A 13,080-nucleotide genomic window follows, 5' to 3' on the forward strand; every position below is an offset into this window, starting at 1 on the left:
TCAGAAAGCTGAGCTTTGCAGTGTGCCCTGAAGGTCAATAAGTTCCGGCTTACTTGGATCTTGCCCAGAACCAAGCAGTTACCATGGCTTATCTCTCTTATCATATTTGGTGGGTGATATTAATTACAGGATAATTAAGCAATGAGACTGCCTTGCTTGGACAATTACCCCAACACCAGTTGATAAGCAGAAGGTAGTTGTCAAAGGGTATATATATCCTGTTCTCCATTAAAGCTGGGCAAATAATAGATTTTGGGAGTTGCTGACAATTCTGAAAAAAAATCAGGGGACAAAAATCATGTCAGGTGGCACAAAATGTTTCATATTGATTTAGAGTATTTATAATGTTTCTAATTTTTTAAAAATAAAATTAAAGATAATTTCTATATAAATAGTCATTTCAAATCCAAAAATGTGAACTATTTCATTTGGAAAATGTAACAAAACTTTGATTTTTTTTTTAGAATTCCTTTTACTGTTTTTGGTTTTCCAAAACAATTCAGTGAAATCTACATGAATTTGCTAAATGTTTCAGTGTTGCCAAATCTGTATTTTTATCAGAAAGGAAGTTTGGGTCCAAGCAATTTTGCTCAGCTCTACTCTCCATTGGCACTGATCTTGTGTTCCTCAACACCCATCATGACGGGGGGGGGGAGGGGGGGAATATAACCAAGATCATCGAAATCTGAACCTTATTAATTTATCTTAAGTGGGGCTGGTCAAAAATGTTGCATCAAGTTACGTTTTTGATGAAAAATTGGCTATTTGACAAAAATCTAAGTTTTTGCCTGCTCCCCTAAATGAAAAATCCACTGTGTTTTTTTGATTGGAGAACTAAAAATGTGACAGCTAAAAATGTTCAGTTTTCCAGCAATTTTTGACTGAAATATTTTAAGTTTTTGGCAGTTTTCAAGTGACTTCTGGGTAATGGTAGTTTTCAGTCAACAATTTTCAGCTTATAATTTTTCAAAAAAGGAATAAAATGTTCTGTGAGGGGGAGAGAATTTCCAGGGAGTTTTAGTGTGAAATACTAGATTTTTAAGTAGATTTACATTTCTTGCTCCATAGCCTTTCATTTGTAGCAGTGATAGGATTTTATTGTACCAGGTTAGATAGACCACTCGCTAATAGGCTGCTCTCTCTTTGATGAATACTTTGGGTCTTTAGCAAAACACTGAGGGAAAGATTCTGTGCTGTACCTCCTGAGAGGGAAAGCACTGAAGCCATCCATAATCCTGAGCAGCAGGGACCAAACCAAGCTTTGAGCCACCTCTGTGCACTGCCTGGATTCTGAACTACTGCAAAGGCTGAAACAGCCTCTGGCATAAATTTCTGCACTCTCCCTATGCTGTCCCTGCACCAGCAGTCTCCCTGGCCACTTGTGGAACATTTATAGCGTCTATAAGCCATCAGACTGGGGGCTAGAATCAGTTCCTAAGACTTCCAGATAATAGTGTTTGATGGCTAATTATTGGGAGACTCATCACACCATCAAGTGGCCTAAGCAAAATTCTTTGCAATAAGATAAATCATTTTCCCGAGGCTCGTACTGCAAATAAAAAATAAAGATAGCACTAAGGTGTGCAGTGTAATGTGTCTTATGGTTTGTAACATTAATGAAGAGAAGTGAACAGTCAATACTGGCTGAGAAAGACTGTTCTGAGCTATAATAATGAATACATGGTTTGTTAAGCAACAGGATTAATGGTCTCATCTGTAGTGATTCTACACTAAACACATTTATATGGCAACTTGTTTCAATTTTCATATCAATAATTATGTTACGTGCTTCGAAACATCTTTCTGTCTGGTTTGATGAATGTAAAGTCATCTCATCTGTGGATATGTATCTAAATATAGGCATTTACAGGATCACAAAAACAGATATAGGGACAAAATCAAGAAAGGATCAGGCAAAAAAAGCATGAAGGGACAAAATCAAAAAGGCTAAGGCACAAAATGAGGCCTACACTTTCAAGGACATGCATGGCAATAAGAAGAAGTTTTATGAATACATTAGGAGGAAGAAAAAGATGAAGGAACTGTAGGTCCACTACTTAGCAGGGAAAGAGAGCTATAATAATGGATGACATCAAGAAGACTGAAGTGTTTAATGCCTCTTTTGCTTCAGTCTTCACAAAACAGGTAAATTGTAACTAGATGTTTAACACAATATGAACACCAAGGGGGAAGAACAGATTAAAGAATATTTAGGTAAATTAAATGTTTTTAATCAGAAGGGTCTTGTGAAATTCATCCTAGGCTACTTAAGGAACTAGCTGAAGTGATCTTGGAACCATTAGCAATTATTTTTGAGAACTCATGGAGGGTGGGTGAGGTCCCAGAGGACTGGAGAAGGGCAAACATAGTATTTATCTTTAAAAAGGGAAACAAAGAGAACCCAAGAATTATAGACCAGTCACCCATACTTTAATTTCTGGAAAGATACTGGAAAGAATTATTAAACAATAAATGTGTAAGCACGTAGAGAACGATGAAGAGATAAGTAACAGTCAACATGGATTTGTCAAGAACAAATCAGACCAAAGCAATTAAATTTCCTTCTTTGATAGGTTTATTGCCCCAGTGGATAAGGGAGAAACCAAAAGATGTGATATATCTTGATTTTAGTAAGGCTTTTGGCACAGTCCTATATCACATTCTCATAAGCAAACTAAGGAAATGTGGTTAAATGAAATTACTATCAGGTGGGTGTACAACTGGGGTTGAAAAATCACACTCAAAGAATAGCTATCAATAGTTTGCTGTCAAACTGGGGGGGGGACATATCTAGTGGGGTCCTGTACAGGTCTGTTCTGGGTCTGAAACTATTCAATAGTTTCATTAATAACTTGATAATGAAGTGGAGAGTATGCTTTTAAAATTTATGGATGACACCAAGCTGGGATGGGATGCAAGCACGTTGGAGGACAGGATTAGAATTCAAAACGATCTGGACAAATTATAGAATTGGTCTGAAATCAACAAGATGAAATTCAGTAAAGACAAGTGCAAAATGCTACACTTAGGAAAGAAAAATCAAATGCACAACTCCAAAATGGGGTACAATTGGCTAGGCAGTAGTACTGCAGAAAAGGATCTGGGGGTTATAGTGGATCACAAATTGAATATGAGCCAACAATGTGATGTATTTGTAAAAAAAAGGTACTATTCTGGGGTGTATTAGTGGGAGTGTTGTATGTAACACACGGAAGTTAATTTTTCCACTGTAGTTGGCACTGATGAGGCATCAGCTGGAGTATTGTGTCCAGTTTTTGGCACCACACTTTAAAAAAGATGTGGATAAATAGGTGAGTCCAGACGAGGGCAACAAAAATGATAAAAGGTTTAGAAAACTTGACCTATGAGGAAATGTTAAAAAAATGGGCAAGTTTAATTTTGAGGCAAGAAGTTTGAGGGGGGACCTGATAACAGTCTTCTTGTATGTTAAGAGCTGTTATAAAGAGGATGGTGATCAACTGTTCTCCATGTTCACTGAAGGTAGGACAAAAAGTAATCAGCCTAATCTGCAGTAAGAGAGATTTAGCTTGGATATTAGATAAACTTTCCAACTATAACAATAGTTAAGTACTTGAATAGTTTACCAAGGGAGATTGTAGAATCCCCATTATTGAAGGTTTATACGAACAGGTTGGACAAACACCTGTTAGGGATGGTCTAAGTATACTTGGTCCTGCCTCAGCATAGGGGGCTGGACTAGATGACCACTCAAAGTCCCCTCCAGCCCTACATTTCTATGATTCTATGATTTATGGTATCAGCTTTTGTTTTTCTGAAATTTTTGCAGGAGGTCAAACTAGATTATCATAATAGTCCCTTTTGGCCTGAACATCTAGGACTGTATGATTTGTATTGACCTCCCAATGCCAAACAAAAGGATTATTGCAAAAATTACTACATACACTTTCTCCGAAAGCTTCTGAAATACACATAACAGAGATAGGAGTGAGCAGCCTCTGCATAGGTATGCAGCATACCATATTGCTGAAGGCATGCTGCCCACACTTTGTTGCATGTAATCTGATCCTCTTAACCAGTGGTCCCCAAACTGTAGGGCGGGCCCCCTGGGAGGGGGTATGGATGGACATTCATGGGGCATGCCCCAGGCCAGCCCCCATGGAGGGGCAGGGTGGGAACGCCACACAGCCCTGCTCTACACCTAGCTCCACTCTGTCCCCAGCCACAGCTCCAGCCCCACTCCTGACTGCGGCTCCCAGCTTTGGCTCCTGGAAGGTGGTAGTGGGCGCAGACCAGGTAGGGGGGATACAACCAAAAAAGGTTGCGGATCACTGCTTTTAACCAAGGTGGAAGGAATACTCTCAGCAGCAATTTGCACCAGCAGACATGGCTAATGTGGCCACGTTGTTTTTCAAAGAAAAGAATCACATATCACTTGGATCCAAGGGTGTTTGTGGCTGGCCATTTGCAGAAGGTTGTTTGCAAGAGTGCTGCTTCATGTGGGGCCCCAGGCACACACCAGCCAGTCCTTAACTAAGTCAGCAAAGCTAAAAACCCTGCAATGCATTTGGGTGATTTTTTTTCTTCAGCGTTAAAAAGCTACATGCTGCATGAGGTACTAACTAGGGAATGGAGGTTGTTCATAACTCTGAACAAAACATTATGGTTGTTCTTTCAAAAGTTTACAACTGAACATTGACTTAACACAGCTTTGAAATTTTACTATGCAGAAGAAAAATGCTGCTTTCCATTTTTTTTAGTTTTCATTTAACATACCACTGTATTGCATTTGCTTTGCTTTGCTTTTTCTTTTTTCTTTCTTTTTTTTTTGTCTCTGCTGCTGCCTGACTGTGTACTTCTGGTTCCAAATGAGGTGTGTGGTTGAATGGCCAGTCCCTAACTCTGATGTTCATAACTCTGAGGTTCTTCTATAGTTTGGCCACATCCTCAGTTAATTCACTCCTTCCAGGGTTATGAAGTCCAACAGGACCACTGTCCAAATGCTTTCTCTGGACAACGTTCAGCCCCAGGTCAGGGCTCTGTGACACTACTCTAGTGACTAGCAGGGGAACCTGGGCCCCCCTGCTATACCGGTTCCAGCCCAGGGAACCTATAACCAGCAATGCAGGTCTGCTGAGTCCCCATCCCTGTTTCCCTGGGCTCTTCGAACCCAGCCTCGCTTTCTTCCCTTTCCTGTTTCTGGGTTTACCAGAGGAGCCTACTCTACTCCCCATGCCTACTTCACCCCCTCCTTGTCTCTTGCTAGACTCCTGACTCCAGGGCAGGATCTCAGGGATTACTTGCCCCCTGGACTTCCTCCTTGCCCCCAGGGCCGGCCTTACAGGTGGGCAACATGGGCAACTGCCCAAGGTGCCATGGTCAGAGGGGCGCCATGTTCAAGAGTCAAGGAGCAGAGCGGGCCTGGGGTGCATGGCCTTGGATGGGAGCTCGGGGCAATGTGGGGGGAGACAGCGGGGCCCAGGGGCGATGGGCATGGTGAGGAGCCTGGGGAGGCAGTGGGGCCAGAGGCAATGGGAAGATGGGTGGAGAGCCCAGGGAGGCAGCAGGGGGACTGGGTGAATGGGTGGGGAGCCCAGGGAGGCAGCGGGGGCTGAGGGCAATGGGTGGAAAGGTAGCAGGGGCCAGGGACACCAAAATTCTTTCTGTGTAATTCTCCCTGCATTGCCACAGTAGATGTTCCATTGTTTCTTGGACTTTGCATGTGTCCCACAACCTGTCTCTGTGCTTATTTAGTAAAAATAAATTACCATACAGGTCAGAGTGACCTGTTAGCATTCTAAATATAGTTACTTTGCTTCTTCTGTCATAGCTATTAAGTATTCCATTATCCTCAAGTTAGGACTTATTTCACAGAACCTTCATCCTTTTTTTTCTTTGGTCCATCATTCTTGCCATTCCTTTTATGTTCTCTCTTAACCAAACTTTTGAAGTCCTCTTTACTCAGAGGGATCTTTATATCAACCTCCCCATTTTTAAGGCATATTTTGCTGCTTTATCTGCCATTTCATTGCCCAGTAGAAAACATCTTTGCTCCACGGAGTTCTGCAAATACTTCTTCTATGTGAGGAAGAGGATGGCTGTCAATCACAATAGCTTTATTTGGCTCCCTTAAGTCCACACAAAGGTGAATGCCTCCACCCTTCTTCTGCGTCACTACTATAGGTGAAACCCATTCCAAGGAGTCGATCTCTTCAATAATGTCCTTTTGAACAAGTTTTCTAAGTTCCTCTGAAACAGCTTCCCTGACTGAAAATGGTAAGCGCCGTAACTTCTGTCGTACAGGCATCACATTATTCCACATTTTAACTTTATGCAGAAACCCATAAGCACAGCCGAGTTTCTCCTCAACTTGGTGTTGGGTCCCAGCTGAAACTGGTGTGTGTACCGCAAGAGTGATTTGCTGAGGAAGATCAATTTGTCCATTAACTACCCTGAGATTTAAAGCAGCCAATAAATCTCTGCCAAGGATAGGAGTTCCTTTGTGGACAATGTAGAACTCAGCAGTTACACAGCAATCACCAAAAGTAACTATTACCGGCAGGCAGCCATGTACTGGAATATGGTTTTTCAAATAGCACACCAAGTGAAGTCTGGGTTCAGTAAGAGGCACATCTTTAAAGTAATGCAGATAGATGGAATCAGGTAGTATAGATACTGCTGAGCCAGTGTCCAACATTAGCTGAATAGAGTGTGGTTTGCCTGAGGGTATGACGGAAACATTTACAGTGCACTTTATCTGTTCTGGAATATGTGCAGTAGTGATTTTGTCCACGCTCAGCACAGTAACATCTGGTATTGTAACTGCATGCACCTGCTGATTGAATTGGCTACTGCGACATACTTTAGCAAAATGTCCAATCTTTTTGCAATGAGCTACTTTTGCTGGACATCCTGTGTAGCTTGCAAGGTGTTGTGGGGATCCACAGCAAAAACATGCTTTTACTGTATTTTGAATTTACTGATTCAGTGGTTTTTCATTAGTTTTCCTCTTGAAATTGTGTGTCTGCAGTGGTAGTGAACTTTTCTGCAAAGGAGTCACAGCCTGGACTTGTGCCTACTTATCCATGCTCATTATTTTGGCTTCAGCTGTAGCAGACTCAATCTGAGTAGCAATGGTTATTGCTTTTCCTGTGTAAGTTGTGGTTCTAGAAGTAAGCGTTCTCTTACATGAAGCATGGTTGTTTTCTCAATGAGCTGGTCTCTAATCATCTCATCTGCCATATTCCCAAAGTCACAAATTACAATCAGACTTCTCAAGGAAGCAATATACTGCATTATAGTTTCCCCTGGTTTCTGCTCACGCTGGTGAAATCTGTAGCGATTAGCTACTACATTCGCTTTTGGCACAAAAAAATTCTTTAATGCAGTCAGTGCAGTCTCATATTTATCATCTGCAAGGGGAAAAGTGTAAAATATATGCGCTGCCCTTCTGCTCCAAGGCAGTGGATTAGCAGAGCACACTTTCTTACTTCAGAAATCTCTGTAGCACTGTTTGCAAGCAGATCAGTCTCAAACATATGGATCCAGGTAGTAAAAGCAATTGGAGGCTCGCCTGGGCTTTGCAGAAAGGATGCAGATGGGTTCAGAGGCAGAAGATCCATCCTCGTCACCAAAATGTTGTATCAACCAGGCAAGGTACTAACAAGGTACTAACAACAGGACTTTATTTTGACTTTATTTTCAAAGGGAAACCTCTTTACCAAGCTGCTGCTGCACCCTCTGTAGCTTTCTCCCAACCTCTCAACTCCTCCCCCTCCTTCCTGTTTCCTGTCCTTTCAGACTCCCAGCAGCCAGTGCTCCCAATTCTAACAATCACAAGCAACATCTAAACACCACATATACCTAACTGTACTATCTCCATAGTTAAGAACAATATTTCATTGATTAAGTCATTCCTGCTTTCTGAGACTTTCTTTCTAATTGCCATTATACCCAATACCGAATCAGGCAGGATAGCAGCCATGGTTGGCACAAATCTGGATAAGGGATGTATGCCCAACAAAATGCCCATCAATTCATCCATCATAATGGCCACTAAATTGGACAGTCGTATAGATCTCCTAATTCCAAATGTAGGGGTACAAAAAACTGTTCTCATTCTACCTTTGCTGTCATCTCAAGAGCCCTCAGTATAGATTTGGCAATGCTGACCCCATTTGCCATGTATAAACTCATAAATCATAACCGTCATATTTGACTGTCCTGCTCTTCTCATTGTTTTATCGTATAATTCCAAATCCACACCTGGAGAGACAACTGTCCAGCTACAGTTTGATTTCTTCCAGACCTTCCTCTTCACCAATCTTTTGACTCAGTTAGCATGTGGGAATCTGAGGTGCCCAGTTGCTTCTTGTCTATTTAATTCCCAGCAGTCCTTATATATTTGTTTAGTGCTCTTATTTTCACTATTTCCATTTCCCAAAATGTTAAATCTAACAATTTGGTCCTTAAATGTATAGGCGTTTCTCCGGTTGCTACCTGCAGCACACATAACAGAGTTGTAATACTTGCACCATATGCAAGTCAACACCTTTCTGCTTTCAGCCTCCTGACTTTATCATGCTGTCCCAGCCCTTTCCCAGCGAGGCTTCATCTTAATTAACCCTGGTCCTCCCTCTCGCAGGGGATGCCAGGTACCCTAATTGTCTCTCAGGCCCTTGTAAACCTATCGGGCTTGCATGGGGTGCACACACCATCACAGGGTCCTTAATTACTGGGGTGTGATTTGAAATTTTGAGTGAGTTCAGGGGCCAAAAGTGAAGAATATGCTCATGCAAAGTGAACCCAGAAAGTTAACATAGCTCTAGCGGATATATGTATCACCTTTTCAACAATGCTAGTGAATCAAGCCCTTGTGCTGCCTACTGCAGCCCCCTTATTGCCATGTTTTTAAATGTGGTTTTCTTTAAATTGCAGTATAGCTTCCTGAGATGACTGTTTATTGCTGTTTCCTTTGCAGCCCTTATCCATTGAGTAACGCCACTGAAATCAGCTTGTACGATCTTTGCAACACTTGTAATAGTCCATCCTTTAGATACTGAAATCGAATGAAAGAATGAAAACCTGCATAAAAGACCAGCCTTTCACATGCAAGTAGCCCCATTAGAGTCAATGAATTTCCTCACATAACTGAGGCAAGAACTTTTTGTTCAAATGTTTTAGTAGAAGACCACAATGAAAAAAAATATAGCAAACTCTTGCTAATGTACAAGATCTGAGACAGTTGAATATAACATTATATAACCTTTAGAGCTGCAGGATCAGACCAGTTAATGATATGCTCAAGTTTAATCACAAGTTATCGGGCTTGAATCAGTATTACTGGATGAGCATTATACAGGAGATCAGACTAGATGATCATAAAGGTCCCTTCAGATGTCAACATAGATGAATCTATTAAAATATTATGCCCAATTGTCTTTTTTTTGTGCATATTAACATCAGTTTGCAAACTGGATACCATCAGATTAGGCCTGAATAGAGACTGGGAGTGGTTGGGTCATTACAAAACCTAAACTTAATTTCCCCAATACTAATTTCTCCCTACTGTTACTCACACCTTCTTGTCAACTGTCTGTAATGGGCCACGCTCTTACCACTTCAAAAGTTATTTTTCCTCCCTTGGTATCCTGCTGTTAATTGATTTATGTGGTTAGACTGACCTCACACTTGGTAAAGCAACCCCCATCCTTTCATGTATTTATACCTGCTCCTGTATTTTCACTCCATGCATCTGATGAAGTGGGTTCTAACCCATGAAAGCTTATGCCCAAATAAATGTATTAGTCTCTAAGGTGCCACAAGGACTCCTCATTAGTTTTGCTGACACAGACTAACACAGCTACCACTCTGAAACCTCTCAGTTTGGTGTATTTCCTTTTAACTTCATTTCCCTCAAACTCTTTGTGCCAAACCCTATGTGACTGACTCAGGAAAATCATCCCCATTGATCTTAACGGGGTAATCAAGGAAATAAGGCCAGCAGGATTTGGCCATTTATGCAAGTGTCCATTCCACTTCGGTTTGTAGGAGGAAGGTTGCTATAACTCCTGTGCTGACTGAGTTTAGGTTAAAGTAGTGATGAAAATTAACTTGATTTTGTCACAATAAGTCTGACAATGAATATTATTTTAACATAGAATTTTGGAATTCATGGTTTTATATTTTCCCCTGGAAAACTGTTTTCAGTAAGACCACAGAATTATTGATTAATGGTGCTGCTTCTGTAGCAAAAAGAATGAAGATTTATCACTGTTGAAAACTTTAGGATGGAGGAGGATACACTTTATTATAGGATTTATAGAACCAATTCTCACATTAGACTTTTTCCAGTTAAGCAAATTTGGCCTAGAAAAAAATACAGGGAGAGTCAATGGTGAGTAATAACCATACTACCTCCTCATTAGACCATGTTTGCAATGTTTTCTGGGATGCTCTACTTTACTGTATTAGGACAATTTTCTTGTTTTTTCCAGCTCCAAAACAGAACAATAATGACAGTATTGTCCAAAAAAAAAAGTTTCTTATGATTAACTAAGTTGTGTAACGTTACCAGGATATCAGGAAAAAGGCCAAAGTATTTCACATTGTAAAACTGGGCATATCATCAGATATAGCAATTTTGATCACATCTTCAGACTAGCCTGATTTTATAAGTTTCCCCAACCCTCTTTCAGCCAAAAGTCTTTGGGATGCCATCTGGTTCTAATGATACAAAACTAAAATATTCAGTCTCCTTTTCACTACACTACATTAAAGTTTTAAAACATCAACAGAACAAAGTCCATTCTTTTTATATCATACCAGTGACATTTTTATTATTTTGGCTAATTTAAAGTGTTTATTTTTTATAAATACCAATGGACATACAATACTTAAATGAGGCTGTATTGCACGATATAGTGGACCTGACCCTCAGCTCAGTTACTCCTGATTCACAGCCTATGGAAGTTTATGGGAGTCTTTCCATTGAAATGGATTTTGGATCAGGCCCTTATTGTGTGTGAGACTGGAATTTGGCCCATAGAGCACAGTGTGTTAAAGAATTTATAAGATTCCAATACATATTCCAAAGGGGAAAGATTCAAATTATACTTACAGTAGCTACTATTAACAACAAACAAGATCCAATCTTGCATTCCTTGCATACTCAATATCCAAACAGAAGTTAATTGGAGTTTTGGCTCTGTAAGGAATGCAACATCAAGTTTTTGGTAAAGAAATACTTTAAAGTAAATAGGTTTTTATAAAAGATACAATCCGTATCCATTACAGCTATCTGTAAATATGCTATTTCGGTGCAATTTTCAGAAGTGCCTATACGAGTTAGTCTATGTCTACACGTCCCTGCAATTCAGACTGTGAGGAGGATGTGAATTGCAACATGCACTAGCATGCTGCACTGTAACTCCCCCATGTGTACACTGCATGGGCGAACTAAGAGGTACCTAAGTTTGTGTTAACGTAGTCCTCTTTAAACAGGACTAAGTTAATGAGAATTAGGTACTTTTAGTTCATGCCTGCAGCATCCACACGGGGGAGTTACAACATAGCATGCAGCAATTCCCACCCCCGTAGTCTGAACTGCAGGGCTATGCAGATAAACCAATTTCCAGCAGCAATTAAAAGTCATGGGAGTTGGACACCTAGGTTACCTACCTTTACGAACTTTTCAAAGTCTCATCCTCTAAATATAGTTCATCATTTCTGAACTCAGCAACTACACCATGTCCAGTTCCTTAACTTTCTTTGTTGACCTTATAAAGATGGCAGGTAGCAACAGAGGCCAACATATTCAAAAATGGATAACTAGAGTCAGGCTCTAAAGTCCACAAACACCTAAATAAAAGGCCAGATTTTCGAAAGTGCTGAGCAACACTGATGTCAAGCCACATATTCAGGTGCATAAACATGGATTTAGGAGTCCAGCTTTAGGAACCCATATTTGAAAATCTTGGCCAAAGTGCTGTGTACTATATGGATATTTATGTAGCTTGCTAGATCATTATTTCAATATTTTATTAAGTATTGTTATTATTATTCATTATGTTAGCTCCAAACAGCATCAGGACCCCATTGTGCGAGGCACTGTACACACATCAAATAAAGGGTCAGTCTCTGCTTCGAAGAGCTAAAATCATGCACAACACCTACAGAAAAGCAACAGAAAATACAACTTCCTGTTTGTAAAAACAAGATTAGTTTGACTCCAGTAAGTGATCATTGCCTTCTGTACATCTACCTTAGTTTTCTCAATCATTTCTATTGCTACACTGTAGGGGTGAAATCCTGACCCTACTGATATCAATAGCAAGACTCCCATTGGCTTCAAAGGGGCCAGAGGTATTTAAATAAGGTAACTGAGATCCAAAAGGTATTCTCCAAAGTTGATTTCACAGTGTATTCTGCTCTGTACCTCCTCCAGGTTCTAAGAGTTCTTGTAGGATAGATTTGATTGTGTTTCTTCTTTGTTTTGTTTTTCCCCTCCCTCTGCATGGTAGTTTTCCACCTTACTATTACAAAATGGTTAATACGTATAGTTACAAATCCTACATGCCCCACTCAGTCCCTTTCAACAGGAGTTTTGCCTGAGTAAGAATGGTCCGAAAGAGGACCGTAGGAATTGGCCCGTACGGAGTTACATGCTAGCTGTTGTTGTTGTTCTCCAAGAGTGCATTTAAGGTTTTGGGAACAAACAATAAAGCGAACAGCTGAACAACTTTAATCATGGCCCAGTTCCTAGTTACAATTATTTTTAAGCTATCCCACCATCAGCTAGTCTCTGAATTTCTTCCCAATGAAAAAAACCCATGCAAAACTAAAAGGAATATTCTTGTTAAATAAATGGTTTTCAAATGTGACCTGCCATGGCATCTGATCCGAATTCAGGAGTATCTGCTCCCTGTAATTTATGTGTTAGCTGCACATATACAGCCATAATTTTGAAGTTGTCATATGCTCCATATACTCCTCTGGAAGCAGGTTCTATAGCAAAATATATTTTATCTGGCTCACCAGCAACAGAATATAAGACTACTCCAACAGCCAAGCCACTCAATTGGAGAGAGGTCTGAACACAAA

Source organism: Natator depressus, chromosome 6 (genome assembly GCF_965152275.1).
Source record: "Natator depressus isolate rNatDep1 chromosome 6, rNatDep2.hap1, whole genome shotgun sequence".
In the NCBI taxonomy this organism is placed as follows: domain Eukaryota; kingdom Metazoa; phylum Chordata; order Testudines; family Cheloniidae; genus Natator; species Natator depressus.